General features: G+C 42.1%; 1 protein-coding gene across 14 annotated transcripts in view; it reads left to right on the forward strand.

Moving 5' to 3' along the window:
- Window positions 1-16521, forward strand: part of MAP4 (microtubule associated protein 4) — a 167031-nt gene that overhangs the window by 20036 nt on the left and 130474 nt on the right. For all 14 annotated transcript variants that reach the window (XM_080385734.1, XM_080385747.1, XM_080385735.1 and 11 more), the window contains one exon: window positions 10642-10695. The gene's annotated coding sequence lies outside the window, so the exon portion shown is untranslated. The remainder of the gene's footprint in view (window positions 1-10641; window positions 10696-16521) is intronic.

Raw genomic sequence — 16521 nt, forward strand, 5'->3', positions numbered from 1 at the left:
AGCTCTACCTAACCTGAAGTGCCAGCTCCAACTTGGCCAGGTCAGTTAGGTGTTGCTGCAGAGTAGAGGTGAAATGGTGTCTTGAGACTTCTCCTGAATTAACCAGAAGAATGTGGGATGTTCCATGGGCGACTTCTGCACAGCTGGGATCTTGATGAGGTCCTGATAAAGCCTATCAGGAGTAATCAGGAGTTCCAGATGTAGTAGTTTTGGTATCTCAGGACTCAGATACTGCTTAATTGTTACTGCAAGTCTGATCTTTTCCATGTAAAGCTTTTGGGCGACAAGTCCTCTGAAAACTTTTGGAATGTAGTTGTATTCTGAATGGTTTTGCTTTTAGTTGATTATAACACTTTATATTGTGTCTGTAGTGACATTCAAGGTCATTAACTTTTCTGTTAGAAGATGCCCTCTAGCTTCAAAGCAAATATTTTGATACCAGGTGAAGTATATAGTCTTTGTGCTACTGGATAGCCATGACTCCTAGAAAGGCTTTTTAGCTTGAAGAAGGGGGTGAAAAAAACCCACCCTGACCCAACCAGAAAAAACCCTGCTAGGTTTGTCTACAGGGCTTGTTACAGTTGAGTGGAGTATGTTTTCGCATGCTATGGAACTACAGTGAGGATCTGTAATTCTTCACTGTGCAATCCAGACTCTAAAATAGCAAGATTTGAAATATTCAGCTGTCAAATGTAGCAGATCACTTTAGCCCTGAACAGTTTTAACTTTGTATTCAGAAGGGTAATCTGCCTCTGCAGTTGCACTGTTGCAGAGTAAGGCTTGGTTCCCATCAACTAGTCCTCTCCATTGACAGGACATCAGTGGAGATTCTCTTACGAATGTGCAAGGCAGCAGCTGGTTTAGTAGCAGCTAATTCCAGAAAAGCAAGTAGGGAAGCTCAATGATTTCTAGCACTTAAGTAGCAATGATCATGTGTCTGTGCACTGGGTTTAAATGCTTTTTTTGCCTTCCTCCTTCTGATCCATAGTAATGTTTTGGCGCTTGAAAATGCAGAGAGAAGTCTATTGATGATGCAGGGACTCTAAATCTTTGTGCAATGGAAAATAAAGCTTAACTTTTTTGGTTTTTCTTGGTTTTGTTTTTTTAATCTTTGGTGTACTAATTGCATTGCTGTCTGGCACCATTAAAAAAATAAAAAGTTATTCCCTCTGTCTAATAAGAGCTGATGAAGCATCTTCTGTATGCTCTTTGGCTAAATCACAGTCCAAAACTGATATGGAAAATGTAAAAGCAAAATCAAATTCTGTCATGTAATTAGTCCATGTCAAAATTCAGTAAACTTAAATGTTGGACACAAGGAGATTTATCATTTCCATCTACCTCTAATACAGGCCCTCTTGCACATGCAGGAAATGCTGTTTTCTTTCTTCCATCTATTTTAAGAAATAGCATGCATGTGACTTGCCCTTGGGATGCTTTTATTCACCTGTGACTAATGAGGAGTGTTATGTGTTTCTAATAAGGCCTTATCTGGCTGTTCTGACAGCAATCCTGCTGTTCGTACCCTTTAGAGCCATTCTGCTCAACTTCGTCTCCAATTTCTGTAATGGAGACACAAGGCACTGGAAACTAACCTGTGAAGCTCATGTGTGCAGAGGTAATAGATATGGGGTGAAGGAAGATAGAATTTCCTGTAAAGCAGCACCTGTGTTCAGGAGCAGATTCCACAAAAAGCAAACAGGAAAGCACATTGATTTCTAGTACTTAAGTGCTATGTATGTGAGTTGTTGTTTTGTTTATTCCCCTGGTTGCCCCCACCTTGTTCTTTCTGTTCTGTGCTGCCATTCTGCACCTTGAGAAAGCAGACACATCTCTTTTGGTGATTGATTATACATGCAAGGGATGAGCGTCTGTCTCTTGAAAATGTTGCTGCCTCTTATGTTTGAAAGTGTGATTAGGACAGAAAATAGAGCCATGATGGAAGCTTTTTCAGGATGTTTGCTATGGAAATGTGTGGCCTTAACTTGGAACTGCTCACAGAATTGTGTCTATAAAGAGCAACTAGTTCATAAAATACATCACTAAACAGAGGAGATACTGAATTTGCTATGGAGTGGGTTCGTTTTACAATTTTGCTCACCTTCTGACGTGGTGGTGTGACTGATCTTTAAGGGCATGGTTAATGCCTAGTTCAGTTCCTTTTCAGTGTTCCCAAACATCTTGGATATTTTACCTAAAATACACAGGGTATTAAACCTGTTCAACTGATTTGCTCAGATACTGGTGTTTATGTAGTGCACGTTTGGGCATGAGAATTTGGTCTATATAAATGACCTTTTGCATGGAGATATCTTATGGTTGTTTTATTTGTTTATTTTTAACTAAATAACATGCGCTTTCAGAGTGTTTTAACTCAGGGTGTTAGTCAGGCTGCCAGTGTGTATTCTGCTTAGTTTTGGTGCTTGGTGGGGTTTGTGTGTGGGGTTTGTTTTTTTTTTTTTGTGTGTGTGGTGATTTTTTTTTTCTTTTCCCTCCAAAGCATTCCATGTAAAATCTGTCATAAATACATTTCCAAACTGAAAATCCGAGGATTAAGTAAATCCTAAATCTCCCTCTTAAAGGTACTTTCAGGTCAAGATTGGGGCAGTTGCAAATCAGGGTGAAGCAGCACAGGTCAGTAGTAATGCCACATTTGAGTCCTCAAGTCCCTGTAAAAACAACCCTTTTCCAAGCACCAAGCAAACCTCAATTTAAAGAGCACTGGCTGTTCTGTGTGGATCCTGTAACAAAACACTTACAGTGGCTTGATGGGTGTTTTTTTAAGTGCTCAGTGAAGTCAATTGACAGTATGTCTGAAAAGTGACCTGCAGTTGCACAGCTTTCCCCTGCCCTTATCACCACAGTCCATACGTGCCAGCGGTATAGGCCTCTCCATAGGGATCTACATAGTGAGAGAGTGTCATTTGTGAAAGCAGGAAGGAAACACACAGTCCTGTTCTTGAGCCATCTCAAGACTTGCCAGATTAGGCTGTGGGAAAGCATCGGTGTTCTCTATGTTACTGCTTTTCTGAGAGGGTGTAGTGTAGGTGAAATGGCTAAGAGAAGGATGCTTTTTTTTTAGTGTTGGACAGCCTGTTAGAACTTCACAGAATCCCAGAACGGTTTGGGTTGAAGGACCCTTAAAGATCCCCCAGTCCCACCCCTGCCACGCGCAGGGCCCCCTTCCCCCAGCCCCGGTGGCTCCCAGCCCCGTCCAGCCTGGCCTTGGGCACTGCCAGGGCTGGGGCACCCACAGCTGCTCTGGGCAGCCCGTGCCGGCGCCTCGCCGCCCTCACAGGGAAGGATTTCTCCCTCAGCTCTGATCTCCATCTGCCCTCTCTCAGCGCAAAGCCGTTCCCCCTTGTCCTGGCGCTGCAGGCCCTTGGGAAAAGCCCCTCCCCAGCTTCCTCGCCGGCCCCTTTGGGTGCTGGAAGGTGCTCCAGGCTCTCCAGGAGCCTTCCCTTCTCCGGGCTGAACAGCCCCAGCGCTCCCAGCCCGGCTGCACAGCAGAGGGGCTCCAGCCCTCTGGCCATCTCCGTGGCCTCCTCTGGCCCCGCTCCAACAGGTCCGTGCCCTCCTTATGCTGGGGGCCCCGGAGCTGGAGGCGGCGCTGCAGGGGGGTCTCAGCAGAGCGGGGCAGAGGGGCAGAGCCCCCTCCCTCGCCCCGCCGGCCACGCTGCTGGGGATGCAGCCCAGGGCACGGGGGGCTTTCTGGGCTGTGAGCGCACGTGGCTGGGTCACGTCCAGCTTCTTGCCCACCAGCACCCTGAGTATTTCTCCACAGGGCTGTTCTCAACTTGGGTACTGATAAACCTATTTGAGGCTTGTTTGCTGGACATGGGACCTCAGTGCTTTTTATGACTTACAGTGAGAAGTCTTACGCTTCTTCCTTATCGTCCTCTACCTTTGTCTAGAAATGGGTGCTGGCTGCCTCTGTGCAACAAAAAAGAATGGTTAACTATGGGTTGAATAGGGTTGAGCTTGAAGAAGTTTCTTTGCAAAGTGAGAGCAAGAGTTTCCATTTGGAAAATATAGCTAATGAAGCTACATATATCACTGTACAGAGACTGAGAGAACAAGGATCTGGGGAGTCAGTCAGCTTAGCAGTAATTCAGGTTAAAGAGGTGGCAGTCATAGGTTAGACACTGGTGAAAACTTACGATCACTTCACGTTTCCAGCTGTTCATTAAACAACCTTCAAGGTATAAGAATTGAATCAGTGTGAGTGAAGAGGCAGTTGCCTTGGAAATCGCCCTCTACTTTAGCTGCAGTTGTTGTCATGGCTGGGTGGCACACACTGTGAAGGGCTAGAGGAGAACTAGAGGAGGGTATGTGGAGAGTTGCTGGTTGTCCTAATAAACAACCTGTGAAAAACAGATCTGCCAGACATCTGGTTTAGCTAAAAGGAACAATCTAGAGCAGAGAGGCTTTATAAAAGGCTATTTAAAGATGAGCAAAAAAATGAGAATTTTTTTGAAAAGGCAGACAACCCTGTTTCTTACTGTAGTGGGCTGGGGAGACTTTCTTGGTGATATGCTCTTTTGTAGTGGCAGATGAGGATGAGCTGGACTAGTGGACTTCCCAGAAAGCTGGGATGATGTGAATATCAAACAACTTGCCAAGTAAAAGCTTCCCTTAGTCTTGTGTCTCCAGCTATACTGGTGCTAGTGAATTACATGATGCTCGGTGAGTTCTGGTAGTGCTGGAATACAGTGCCTGTGCTGATTTGTTTTCAGAATATTTCCTCTTGCAATCTTTGGCCTTGGGCAACAGTACTCTCCCAGACACTGGTGGATGCTGTTCAGGAGCTAGCATGGACCAGGACCATTCTCAAGAGCCGTTTGCAGGTAGCCACCCTGGTTTAAAAAGTGAGGCTGTACAAGTGTGAGTACAGCCCTTTCCTAGTCACTGTGGTCCTGGGCATGTTTAAGTCAACTGTGAAATTGTGCTTCCTGCAATCAGAATTTCAATCTGTTGAGCAGCCTTTCATTAGAGCACAAGGGAAATTTGAATAATCACAGAATGGTTTAGGTTGGAAAAGACCTTTAAGATCATAGAGTCCAACTGCTAACCCAGCACTGCCTAGCCCACTACTAAACCATGTCCCTAAGGACCATGTCTGCACGTCTTCTAAATACCCCTGGGGATGGTGATTCCACCACTTCCCTGGGCAGCCTGTTCCAGTGCTTGGCAACCCTTTTAGTGAAGAAAAATGCGTTTTCTTTGTCCTCATTAGCCCCAGCTAAGGCAAAACAAGCCATTGGAGGAGCTTCAGTTGCATATAGTTTAACTGAGGTGTTCCTGTTTCTGTTTGGGACTTGACTTGGGTTCTCACTGCTCCTTTTTCTGATGTGCTTGCAACTGAACCTTTGCTCTATGGATCTCGGTAACATCTCAAATCATTAAAATATCTGTCTCTGGTCTGTACTACCCAAAAAGATGGCAGGTTGTTGGGTAATGCTGTCCAAGCATGGGCATGGGCATATGCATTGACAAAGCATATGACAGGAATTGCAGTGGATCTGTATTGATTAACTATAACAGTAGGAAGAATTCCTGAATTCTTAATACCTTTATTTTTAGATGTAATTGGCTAGACTGAAGGCTTACTGTTCAATGAACTGTTCCAAAAATAAATATTTCAGAAGAGGATTAAACTTGAATGTGAAAGACAGTTTTTCTTATGTATCAGTGTTCATGGAAGGAACTGGTCAGAAATTGCTGTGCTCCTTAAATTTGCATTCTCTGAATCCAAATTAGAACTGCTTTCACCAAAACTACTCATCCGCACAGGAAGCTAGAGATGCTGTTGGGAATGCAACTGTGATAGCTAACTTTAGCTAATTTAGTCCTGTTAGTTTTTCAACTGTGAAAAGAGATACGTTGGTCTTGCTTAAATCACTTTTTTCAGCTTCTGTTGAAAAGGAGTGCACTTAGTTGTTTCTCATCGAGGGCATTTTCTGCCTTTGTTTTTTGTGGTTTTTTTTTTTTTACATTTTGTGGATCTGGATGCTTGTGTGTTAAGGTTTTGTAGGTGTGGTTTTTTTTTCTGTTTAGACACATCTGAAAGATCTGTAGAAAGATTTGAAGATCACTTCTGTCAGAGTATTTAATCTCTGCCTTCTCTGGGTGTTTTCAGCTTCTTGTCAGGTGTACTCTGTCTAGTAACACAGTTGAGTACTCTCTCCCACCCTCCCTGTGCTATTTGGTTGTACGCTAACTAACCAAAGGCCACTGGCTGCTGGCACTTATTGTTAATTAGCATTTGCTGAACTTTCTAGCCTTCCAGGATCATTCTGGAAGGTCCTTGGTTGGTCCTTGGTACTAGTGATTTGGCAGTCCATGAGTCACTCTTCCAACTTTCTAGAATCATTGCATGTCATTCCTTTAGTCAAATCGCTCTTGACATACGAAAATCCATGGTGCTATAGAAACAGCTACGCTTGTGCAGCTGCTTATTTACTGTCTGATTATATGAACCTCACTGTTTAACTTTTGTCAACCTGAATTGCTACAGAAGACTATTTTTTAAAGCCTGTCCTCCTCAATGAGGATTAAACGTGGATATTGCTGAAGAGTATCTGCTTGCTTTATGGTTGAAGACCTTTATTCTTCTGTGTGCTACCTGCAATTGGGAGGTACGATCTCTTTCTACAAGTAGTAAGAGTTGCGTGACTTACCATGAAAGTCTGACCTGCTGTTCATGAATGTTTCCCTAGAAGATTATTCACTTGTAAGAGTTCAGTGGAACTACATCTTGTGTTTGGAATACTCTAAATTATTAGTCTAACTTCAGCACTTTCCCTCTCTCTTGGAAGAAGCTCTGCTCAAAAGTGTAGAATCATACCTAAAAGAAGTCTCTTTCAAATACTGTCAGCTTTATCTGAGATGCCTCATGTAAGTGTTGGAACAGCAGTTTGATGCTTAACAAAAATTCATTGAATATTTGACAGTGGTACCCATGAAGAAATGTCCATCATATATTCTTTAATAAACTCATGGTTTAGGACGTTGGTAAGTTCTGGTGCAGGCAAGGAGACAGCATAGAGACTTGTGGCTATAAAGGCAGGTTTCTTTGCATCAAATTGTAGTTAATTTGCTGCTAGTATTATTCCTCTAGGAAAGGACTGGGATGAAAATCTGAGATGCCTTAATCTCCGGGTTTCATGGTCAGCATGTATATATAGCTCAGGGTTTTCAAGACTTTGTGTTTGAACCCATGGTATTCGACAACGTGATACTGCTTTGCATGTGGAATGCTGTAGCTGCAATGTGTGCCGCCTCTCTTAGCTTTTTCATATCAAGTGATCTTCATGTACCATGCATACTTAAGACAGGGAGCTATTTAAAGGAAGCTGTTTATCTAGAGATTTGGAAACAAAGTATGTAGGGTGAGAGACAACAGGAAACTAAAAGATCGAGTGGCTTTCGCAGTATATGGGAAGCAGTCTTACAAATTTGGGGAGGAGAAAACAGAAAGTGTTGCTTGTTAAGAGAAATTGAGGGAGCCTATAAGGGCACCTGATACAACAAATTGCACATACTTTCTGTTATAAACTTAATTGCACTGAAGTGCTGCGTTCCATTTAGCTGGGGTAAGAGTGATAATCTGGAGTGTCACTAGAGGTTTGCTCTATTACCTCTTTCTTTGGCAGTCCAGCAACATAAACACAGATAGACAAGCACTGTTCATACAGAAAGTACTACATTACCTAAACTGGAGCCTGTCTAATCACAGTAATTTTGTGAGGTGGATGGAGGGGAAATCACTTCTTTGCTTCTGTCTTGCATCTTTTTTGGGTGGTTTACCAAGGTAAGTTGCATGCTTTTCTCATGGACCAAAGAGAGGTGGTAATTTACTCCATCCTCAAAAGGGCTGCTGCTGGAAACTGGTAGAGACAAGTAGTTGCTACTTAAAGTAGTAAGAACCTTAAAAATTATAAAAAGCAGAAAGTTAATGTTTGCACTGAAATGTGTGTATGCTTTTGGGACTCCTCGGAATAACTCTTCTGTTATAGATAGGGTGGATTTGTTGAACTCTCAGGTGAGAAAGAGACAGAAGATAAGAGACTGGGTAGTAAGCAGAAAGTAGTCTAGTGTATTAATGGGTTACAGGTAATTCAGTTGGTGGGGTGGAAAAATCTGTGTAGAAAACTGGTTGAAGTTAGAGAAGCTGTTGAAATGTTTAGTAGTAAAAGTGCAAGGAGCTTGGGAACCAGAAGAGCTGAGGAACAAGAACTACTGGTGCAGGATGTGGAACTGGATATTATAGGGATAGCAAACACGACGGGACAGTATGCATACCAGGCATTACCTGCTTTCTGATAGCGCAGGCAAGATAAAAATGAAGAGTGGGTGTGGCGTGGGATGCAAACGAAATAATAAACTGCTTTTTCTCTGTGTTGTGTTTCAGTGTCACTTGCATAAAAATTGCATTGGGGAGAAATAAAGTTGCAAACTTAGAATCAGGGTTGCAATGTATAGACAGATACCATTTAACAGTTTTCAGAAATATTTCTGTGAACTGGAAAACAATTGTGGCTAATAATGGAGCACATGAGCCAGTATTTGCTGGCTGGATGATAGGTGACTTTTTTTTTCTTTTCTCCCTGCCCCCCCCCCCCCCAATGCTTCTGTAAGTAGTCAGAGTCTTCCTCAATTATGTGAGGGGGCAAGGTGGAGTCTATCTTAGACTGCTGTAAGACCTAACACAAAAATCTTTGTGGCCACACCTCCAATTTTAGTAAATCTGTTAATTTGGAGTAAGAAAGGTTATTTAGCGTTTCTGTTTGTCATTCAAGAACACCCCATACTTAAGGGGAAAAAGCAATCTTTACAACTGTGGGTAGTTAAAACCACCCTGGTAGTATAGGATTCATTCCTTCAGGGTTTATTTAAAGAGCAACTAGAGATGCAGTTGGGCCGAGCAATTAGGGCTTGATGCCTTTGGATGTGATCTGGTTGTTCAGCAGTGGGAAGTAGCTGGGGAGAAGGACCCCAATGCCCCAATTTACCACCAGGTGGCTAAACTGCAAATAATGATGTGGAAAAAGAAAATGTGGGTTAATGACCTGTTTTAGCAGAGCTTCCTTCTGTTGGAAAGGGGAGCATTAGTGTTATCACACAACCAAGAACTCATCCTTAATATTTGTATCTGAATCATACACAAGATATTTCTCTGTTCCTTAATTAACTTACTAACTCTCCTTTCCACCCCTTCTGAAGGGAACAGGATGCTTTCAGAAGGTTTTTCTCACTCCTGAATGCTTTACCACTTATTAAAGCTGAAGTGATACTCTCTTCACTGGGTTGTTTTCTCATTTAACTAAAAGCTCAGGCATTCTACTTCCATGTAATGTGAAATGCACATCTGTAGGGAGAAGAGCTAGCATTAGTGTTCCTATATGACTTTGTGTTAATAAGCAGGTGCTGAGATGATACTTTGTTGTGAGACAGGCTTGATTGCTTGCTGTGGTGAAGAATGAGTTGGACATCTCTCTGTGTGGATTGAAATATTTAACTGACTCTTGACTGTGCAACTTAATGCTCTTTTCTGCAGAAGAGCACTGCGTAGAGTATAAGGAGTGTCATTTTGATAGAATTTTTTTGTAGCTGTGCTGGTTTCACAGTAAAGAAACATAATGAGCATAGTATAAAATACTGTATAGAAACGTTTGGGACCCAATACCCAGTAGATGAGGAGATGGTTCCCTGGTAAAGCTGGTGGGTACAGCTTCACTGAAATCATGGAAAATGTGCTGTGTGCTACTGCAGTGCAGCTCCAAATTTCTTTATTTCTTTTAAAAAATCTAGATCCCCTTAAAATACTAATCCGCTTGTCATTAATGTAATCCTTACAAGAATACAGTGTATGCTTTCCTAGTTGAGTAACATGTCTAGCAATGCCTGTAGGTTTTGCCTTGAGAATGTATTAAAAACTTTGCAAGAGAGTCCACTCTGAAGTTTGGAAGTACAGAAAATGGCTTGGAGTGGGACAGCCTTTACCGAAAGAAAGCAAGCTTCACCTTTGCCTACTTGTTTGTCTCTGACTAAAACGTGACAGTTCTGCCATATGAAGGCCTTTAGGGTGCTTTGCACAGTGGATCTACGTAGTATTAGCTGATAAATTGGGCCACAGATGTTTTGGTGCCTCTTTTAGCTTTGATTTTTATCTGGAGATGAACAACTGGTGAATCAGACCTGGCTGTCACCGGTGGCTATGCAGATGTATGCCTAACAGTGACTTTGAGAGCTTTTAAGCTGGTATATGAGCACCTGAAATACTACTTAGTGGAAGGATGTTCTAATCATCCTGGATTACTTCAGCTTTAATGGTGTGTTTGTAAAAACCTATTAAGATGTGTAATGAGGGAAAAGTTGCTCACAATTTTCATGGTATATCCGTAATAGCTTGAGCAAGTGCTTATGTGAAATAGCAATAGCTAGATAGTATTCCTCTTGAAGAACATGCATTAAAGAAAGGTGCCTGGATGACTGTAGTGGGGCTACAACAAAATTTCTCAAGTTTTAGTTAGTTTTGAGTAACACAAATCATCTCCTAGCCATCCCTAGTTAGTTTACATCCAAGTACTCTGTAATCATATGGCTTCCTCTTAATTGTGCCTGTGTTGTATTTTGCAGATAAGCAGTTTCTGAGGACTGAAGGACCGGCTAAAGGGAACACCTGCTTTTGAGGTATGAACTATTATTTTAATGACACAACACTAAATCTTTAATTAAAGCAAAGGTTTGATACAGCTATGTGTACACACCAAAACTTCATCTGTTCTGGGAAATACAGCTACTATCTAGAGTTCTGAAATGTCAAAATCCCTGACAGAAGTTCAGTAGCAAGGCTTGGCAGAGCAGGCACGCCTGGCTATGACAAGTGGAGTGTTAAATCAACTCTGGGAGAGTCTGCATGTCTTTAAAAGGTATTATATGGAGAGTTCTGTGACGAACTTCTGCAGAATAAACATCTGAAACGTACTTACCTTTCCATTCTGTTACGTTAAACACTCTATTTACTACTCTTTTTGCATCCTTCCTCTTGGGTATTTATTAAAGTTTCTAACATTCCCCTGCTGCTGTTCAAGATAGCAGGGCTGGTGTGTGACTTGAGGGATGGCCTTTCTGGACAGTTGGACTTTTTCTTGATTTTTTTCTGCTGCAGAGGGCAGAAGTCTTATTTAACTTGGTCACAAATCTTTTTATCAGAGTAAGAGGACTACAAAACATTAAAATGGGCAAGCTAGGCTAAAAAAAACCCCAAGTTTGATTTGATTTGTTAGGAATTTGGAGCAGTGGATCATCCAGGTTTCTTGTCCTAGCTGTCCTTGTGGAAGGCACCGTAAAACTACACTTTCATTGGGGTCTATCATCAGGTCTGCAGTCAGAGGGTATTTGAGGTGCAGGTGCTCAGATAACATGTTTTAGTGAAGGAATACAATTTCTTCATGGTATTTGTATGGACTGAAGTACGCAGGTGTCTTTTACATCACAGTTTTGACAGTGGTTGTTCTCAAATGCTGTCTGTTTCTTCAAGTCCTGGGAGCAGCATCAGCCTGTTTACTTCGCTAACTAATGCGTCCTTCTGCCTTAATCTTAAGGTAGTCTAGAATGTGAACCAGTGAAACACAGGGCACAGACTTGTACAAAAATGACTACTAAGCTGTCACTGTCACTCTGCCAGTACCATCCAATGATACTTGGCTGTAAGGAATGCAGAGGAGTGGAATGTAGTTCAATTACAGCTTGTTTTTACATCACCAACTGTATCTACTATGATTTACTAGAGCTGTTTTGAAGTGAAGTCAGTAGCACTGCATGTCTTCAAAAACTTTGTTATAGATGTGCGATAAAATTTCCCTAAAATGTTTCTTTTTCTTTTATTCTCCTGAAATGGCAGGCGCAGAGGTAGTCTTGTAGGTGCCAAGTCCTGTCTCTTTGGTTGGGCCGATGCTCTTGTGTATCCATTCACGATGTGACTGGAACCAGGCTTGGTTAGGGGCAGCCACACCACCAGTTGTTTATACTGTGTGCTGTGGCTGCCTGCCAAACCATCTTAAGTTGTTCTCCAAAAGCCATTTGAATAAAAGCCAAATAAGATGGCTTAATCTCCCCCTGGGTGGGATGAAGGGAGGGGAGGTGCCCAGAATGCTGTGCGTGCTTTTAACCGTGGCCTCAACAGAGGTAAAGAGGTCATGGGAGGTGGACTGTCCCCTTCTCCTGGAGGGAGTGAGTATCATACGCAGCTGAACAGAGAAATGACATAGGAGGGCAAGAGCACTGCATTGCCTTTCCTGCATCTTCCAGGCTTGAACCTTTTTTTTTTTTTTTCTTTTCTCCGTCACCCTTTCTACTTCACTTAGCTTTGACCAATGTGGTCTTAATGTCTGCCAGACTCTGTGGATGTCTGGAATTGATCTCATACTTCAATTTACTTGGTCATGTTACTAACTCCAATGTTGTGTAAGGGGGTGAGTTTGCTATGTTGTAACTTTCATCCTTTCCTTTCTCCATTGTACAAAAATGAGTTACAATGTAAGCTGCCTCATACAGTCCCAGGGATACATGGTAGTTGTACCTCTCAACATTTGTTGTTCTGTGGTTTCAGGACATGGAAACCAAACAGGTGTTTCCCACAGACTGTATTCAGCAGCTAAAAATGCTTCCTGAAGTAATTTATCCAGGAACATTTAACCCATGCTCATTGACTGCCTAGATGAATAAAGGCAACTTCCTCCCCAGTGTCCTTTGGAGAAGCCTGGGAGAGCAGGCAGGAAGGAGGAAGTGTTTGTGCAAGTCTGGCCCTGGCTGGTTGGTTCTTGTTGGATGACCCGATTGGGGAGTATCTTGGGTTCTTTACAAAACAATGACCTGTTCAGTTCGGATTGTCACTCAGAAATAAATTAGTTCTTCCTGCTTATTCTGTAATGAGCTCTTTCAGCCAAATACAGTTGTGTGTTTGGTCATCTTACTTGCTTTCTTAAACTACAGATACTGACTATGACTTGTGGCACCTAGAACTTGATTTGATTATTGTATTGTTTACATGCAAGTAGGTGGGGAGAAAGTATTTTTTAAACTACCTGCTGGATTAATTTATATTTTTTGTTTCCTCTCAGTTAGAGCAGTTATACATGTACAAACCCACATCTTTAGGATCAAATTTATTGATGACAAGTGAATGAGATGGGGGGCAGCTGCTGACATAATTGTGATAGAAGTAAGTAGCTGCTGCTTGCTATGTGACTCCCTGCTCCCCTCCTGCAGCAGAGCTCTGCTTACAGAGAATTCTGCTTGGATAAGGCAAGCAAATAAGAAAGAACTTCCTCTGCCGCTGTGCTTCAGCAAACTTGCTTCAGCAAGTGAGATTGCTTGTCCTCCAAGAGAATTTTGCAGTTTGCTGGATGAGGGGCTGCTGCATTACCATTCACCCTTGTAAAACAGGGTTGGTTAAGGAAGTATGCACTGACCTTCTAGGCTGAGAATACTGAGAAGATTTAGCCCTTGAAGAGCGCACCCTTGGGAAGAAGGTAATGCTACCGTGTTACTTTACCACATGCGGTTTTACTTCCTTAAAGTGATGTGGGCAGAACCCTTTATTTTAATTACAATATAAAAAAAGGGGTTTTGGTGTTTTTTTTTTCCCAGTACTACATTGAAAAATTATTTATTTTGTGCTTTATCTTTCCCTTTTTGTAAGGGAAACTGCCTGTGTCAAAGGGCACAATACTGTTATACTGGATATTGCAGCCATACCTGCAATAAGGAAGTGAATAATTCTCTAAAGAAACTAATAGACCATACCCAATAACATCGGGGAGAGACCTGAAATTTGTTTTATTGCTCTTTCTTCCATGGAAAGCTCAGCTTTTGTTTTCTAACCAATGCCTTGTTTTTCAGTTGTTGTTGAATGTATTTGTTATCAAGAGTACGGAAATGTAAATACAATAGTGGTTGAACTGCAGCAGTTACTCCCTTCCTCCTCTGCTGGCTTCCTGCGTACACTTTGGAAGGTGGAAACTATTCTTCTGCATTAACTCATGTCAGAAATGAGTGTTCTTCCCCCTGTTGCCACCCCAGCAGATTTCAAAACCCAAAGGGTATGCGCGAAGAGAAACAATTGCTCTCACATATGTTCCTTGAGACTGACAAGTACTGTAAGGCTTCTTGCTGTAGCTTCTTTTAGCATTTTCCCATGGTCCAGCCTGATGTGCAAGCGTTAGCTAACAGGACATCTTTTTTTTTTTTTTTTTTTCCACCCCTCCACCTTACCCAACCAGGTAAGTCACACAAGTCACCATTTTAGTTGGACTAAGTACACATTCATCGTTGCAACATTTGAACACATTTATTAGAAGAAAAATGTAACAAATTAGGAGCAGTGCCTTCACTGATTTGAGTGTATTTCTCCCAGACTTAAGTTTGCAGTTATTTTGGGATGCTGTTTCTTAAATATAGTGGTTCTTGTTCTAGTTGGGTCACTAGTAGCTAGTGTTGGTTGCTTTCTTAGGCAGGAATTTTTTCATTAAAACCAGCTCAGGGCAATGGAAAGGCTGAAATGGTAGACTAGTCGGGAGAAACTGGGTTCAGCTGTTTGATGGGTGGAAGCAGTTAAATTGACCTCACCTATGGCTGTTGTGCCTTTTTTTTTTTCTTCTTTTTTTTCTAACAAGTCTGTCATGACCTTTGTATGGCAGCAATAACTTTCTGGGGAGAGTTATTTATTTGCAGTTACCCAGGTCTTTTTTGCATAACCTGCCACTTATAATGCTGTTAATATGTCTGTACTGCACTAATGCTGCTCCCTTTTCAGAACGGAGGAGTTCTGTGATGCTCTTATGGCACTTGGCCAACTGCATGACTGAACTTAGCTAAATAAAAATCCCTGGGATCCTCTCTAAGAATAAACATCATGTGAGAGCAGGAGTGTTTCCCTGCTTTGAGAGAATTAAAATGGCGTGCTGGTAAAGAATAACAGCAGCAGCTTAAGGGCTAGGCTGGCATCCCTCTCTGGCTAAAAGGGATAAGCTACAAGTCCAGAGGAGGCAGAAGGCTCTGGCACGTAACCTTTAGCTTTTCTTGCTATTGAGTTTGTCAGTCCAGGATGACATAGTGCTTTCAGAATGGACTGTTTTTATAATTCAAGGATCTGGTAAATACCATTAGAAACGACATGTGAACATACTTGCTTAACTTTTTGGTCTAGCGGTGTTTTATATTGGGCCTTGGCCTACAGCTGAAATACCTATTAATGGGCTATTGAGCAAATTTCTGAGCACTTCTCTGTACCTGTATTTTCTTTCTTTTATTCCTCTTGGTAGTATGGGGGATACAGGGACTTGTGTAGGTGTCTGGTAATGTTGCCTCAAGTGGGCCTGCATGTGGCTTATGTTCTGGCACAAGCAGTAACGGATGCTGAGATAATGTTATCTTGCAAGCAATTCCCTTGCTGAGGGAGAAGGTCACTGCTCTGCCAGCCTGTGGTGCATTAACACTGGTAATGGAGCACATGTATTCTGTGGTCCTTCAGAAAAGTGTGTTTTCTCCCCTCTGGGAGTTTTATAGTGACTCAGTGGACCTTTCCCTGCTTCACATATGATTCTGAACCTAAATATTATCTTTCCACCTTCCTTTGTTTTGGAGCTGTTACATTACAAAATAGGAATGCCTTTTTCTCTTGGATCACAAGCAGGCAATGTTTACTTTGCAGGCTTCTAGCAAATCCTTTTGTTGAGCTATTGTAGTCAAAGAGTTCAGCTCTGCTTGCAGAGGTGCCTTTGGTTTAAAGATGCAGAGGTTTGGCATCTTTAAAGCTGTATGCTTCTACCTTGTTTTAAAAGGACTTATGATTTTTATCTTTCTCACTTGTGTGTAGGTACAAATATCCCTACTTAGAAGTAATTCCTAGTAATATGGAGTATGTTTAATCTCCTTTATATATGTTGTGGAATTGCCCCAAGATGAACAAAATCCATGCACTAAATTGCAAGAGGTGGTGCAAAAAGCCAGGCCCTTCCTAAGCATGTTCTAGCAACACACTACTAAAGCAAAGACAGACAAAGGTATCCCAAAGCTGTTCTTAAGAGTAAGAAGGAGCAGGCTCCACAGCTCTGAATCTTCTAGGTATACTTTGCCACCCTAAATATGTCTAGGGACTTCATTTCTTCTTGAATTTTTGAGCGCCTGAGTGGCCTCTGTGGAAATACAGACTTGAATTTTGTTCCTGGCCTGAAAAGCAAACACATGTGAAGCAAACAAAAGGCTGCTAATGCTTGGTAAATGGGAACGTTGACTCTAGTTTGCCTACATGGTCGCAGAGTTCTGATCTGGCTGATGCTCTAAAACCTTGGCAGGGCACTAACAGAGCATTTGCTGCTCCTTTTTAAATGTCTGCTTCCATAATGCTTTGTTGTGGTTTCCAAATGGCAAACCCCTGCCTCTCTACTAGCTCCAATGTGTCTGTTCTGTTTCAAGGTTCCTTTTGGGGCATATCTGTCGGTTCTCAAAAGCCTG

The sequence above is a fragment of the Falco punctatus genome (assembly GCF_963210335.1).
Source record: "Falco punctatus genome assembly, chromosome: 4".
NCBI classification, from domain to species: Eukaryota; Metazoa; Chordata; class Aves; order Falconiformes; family Falconidae; genus Falco; species Falco punctatus.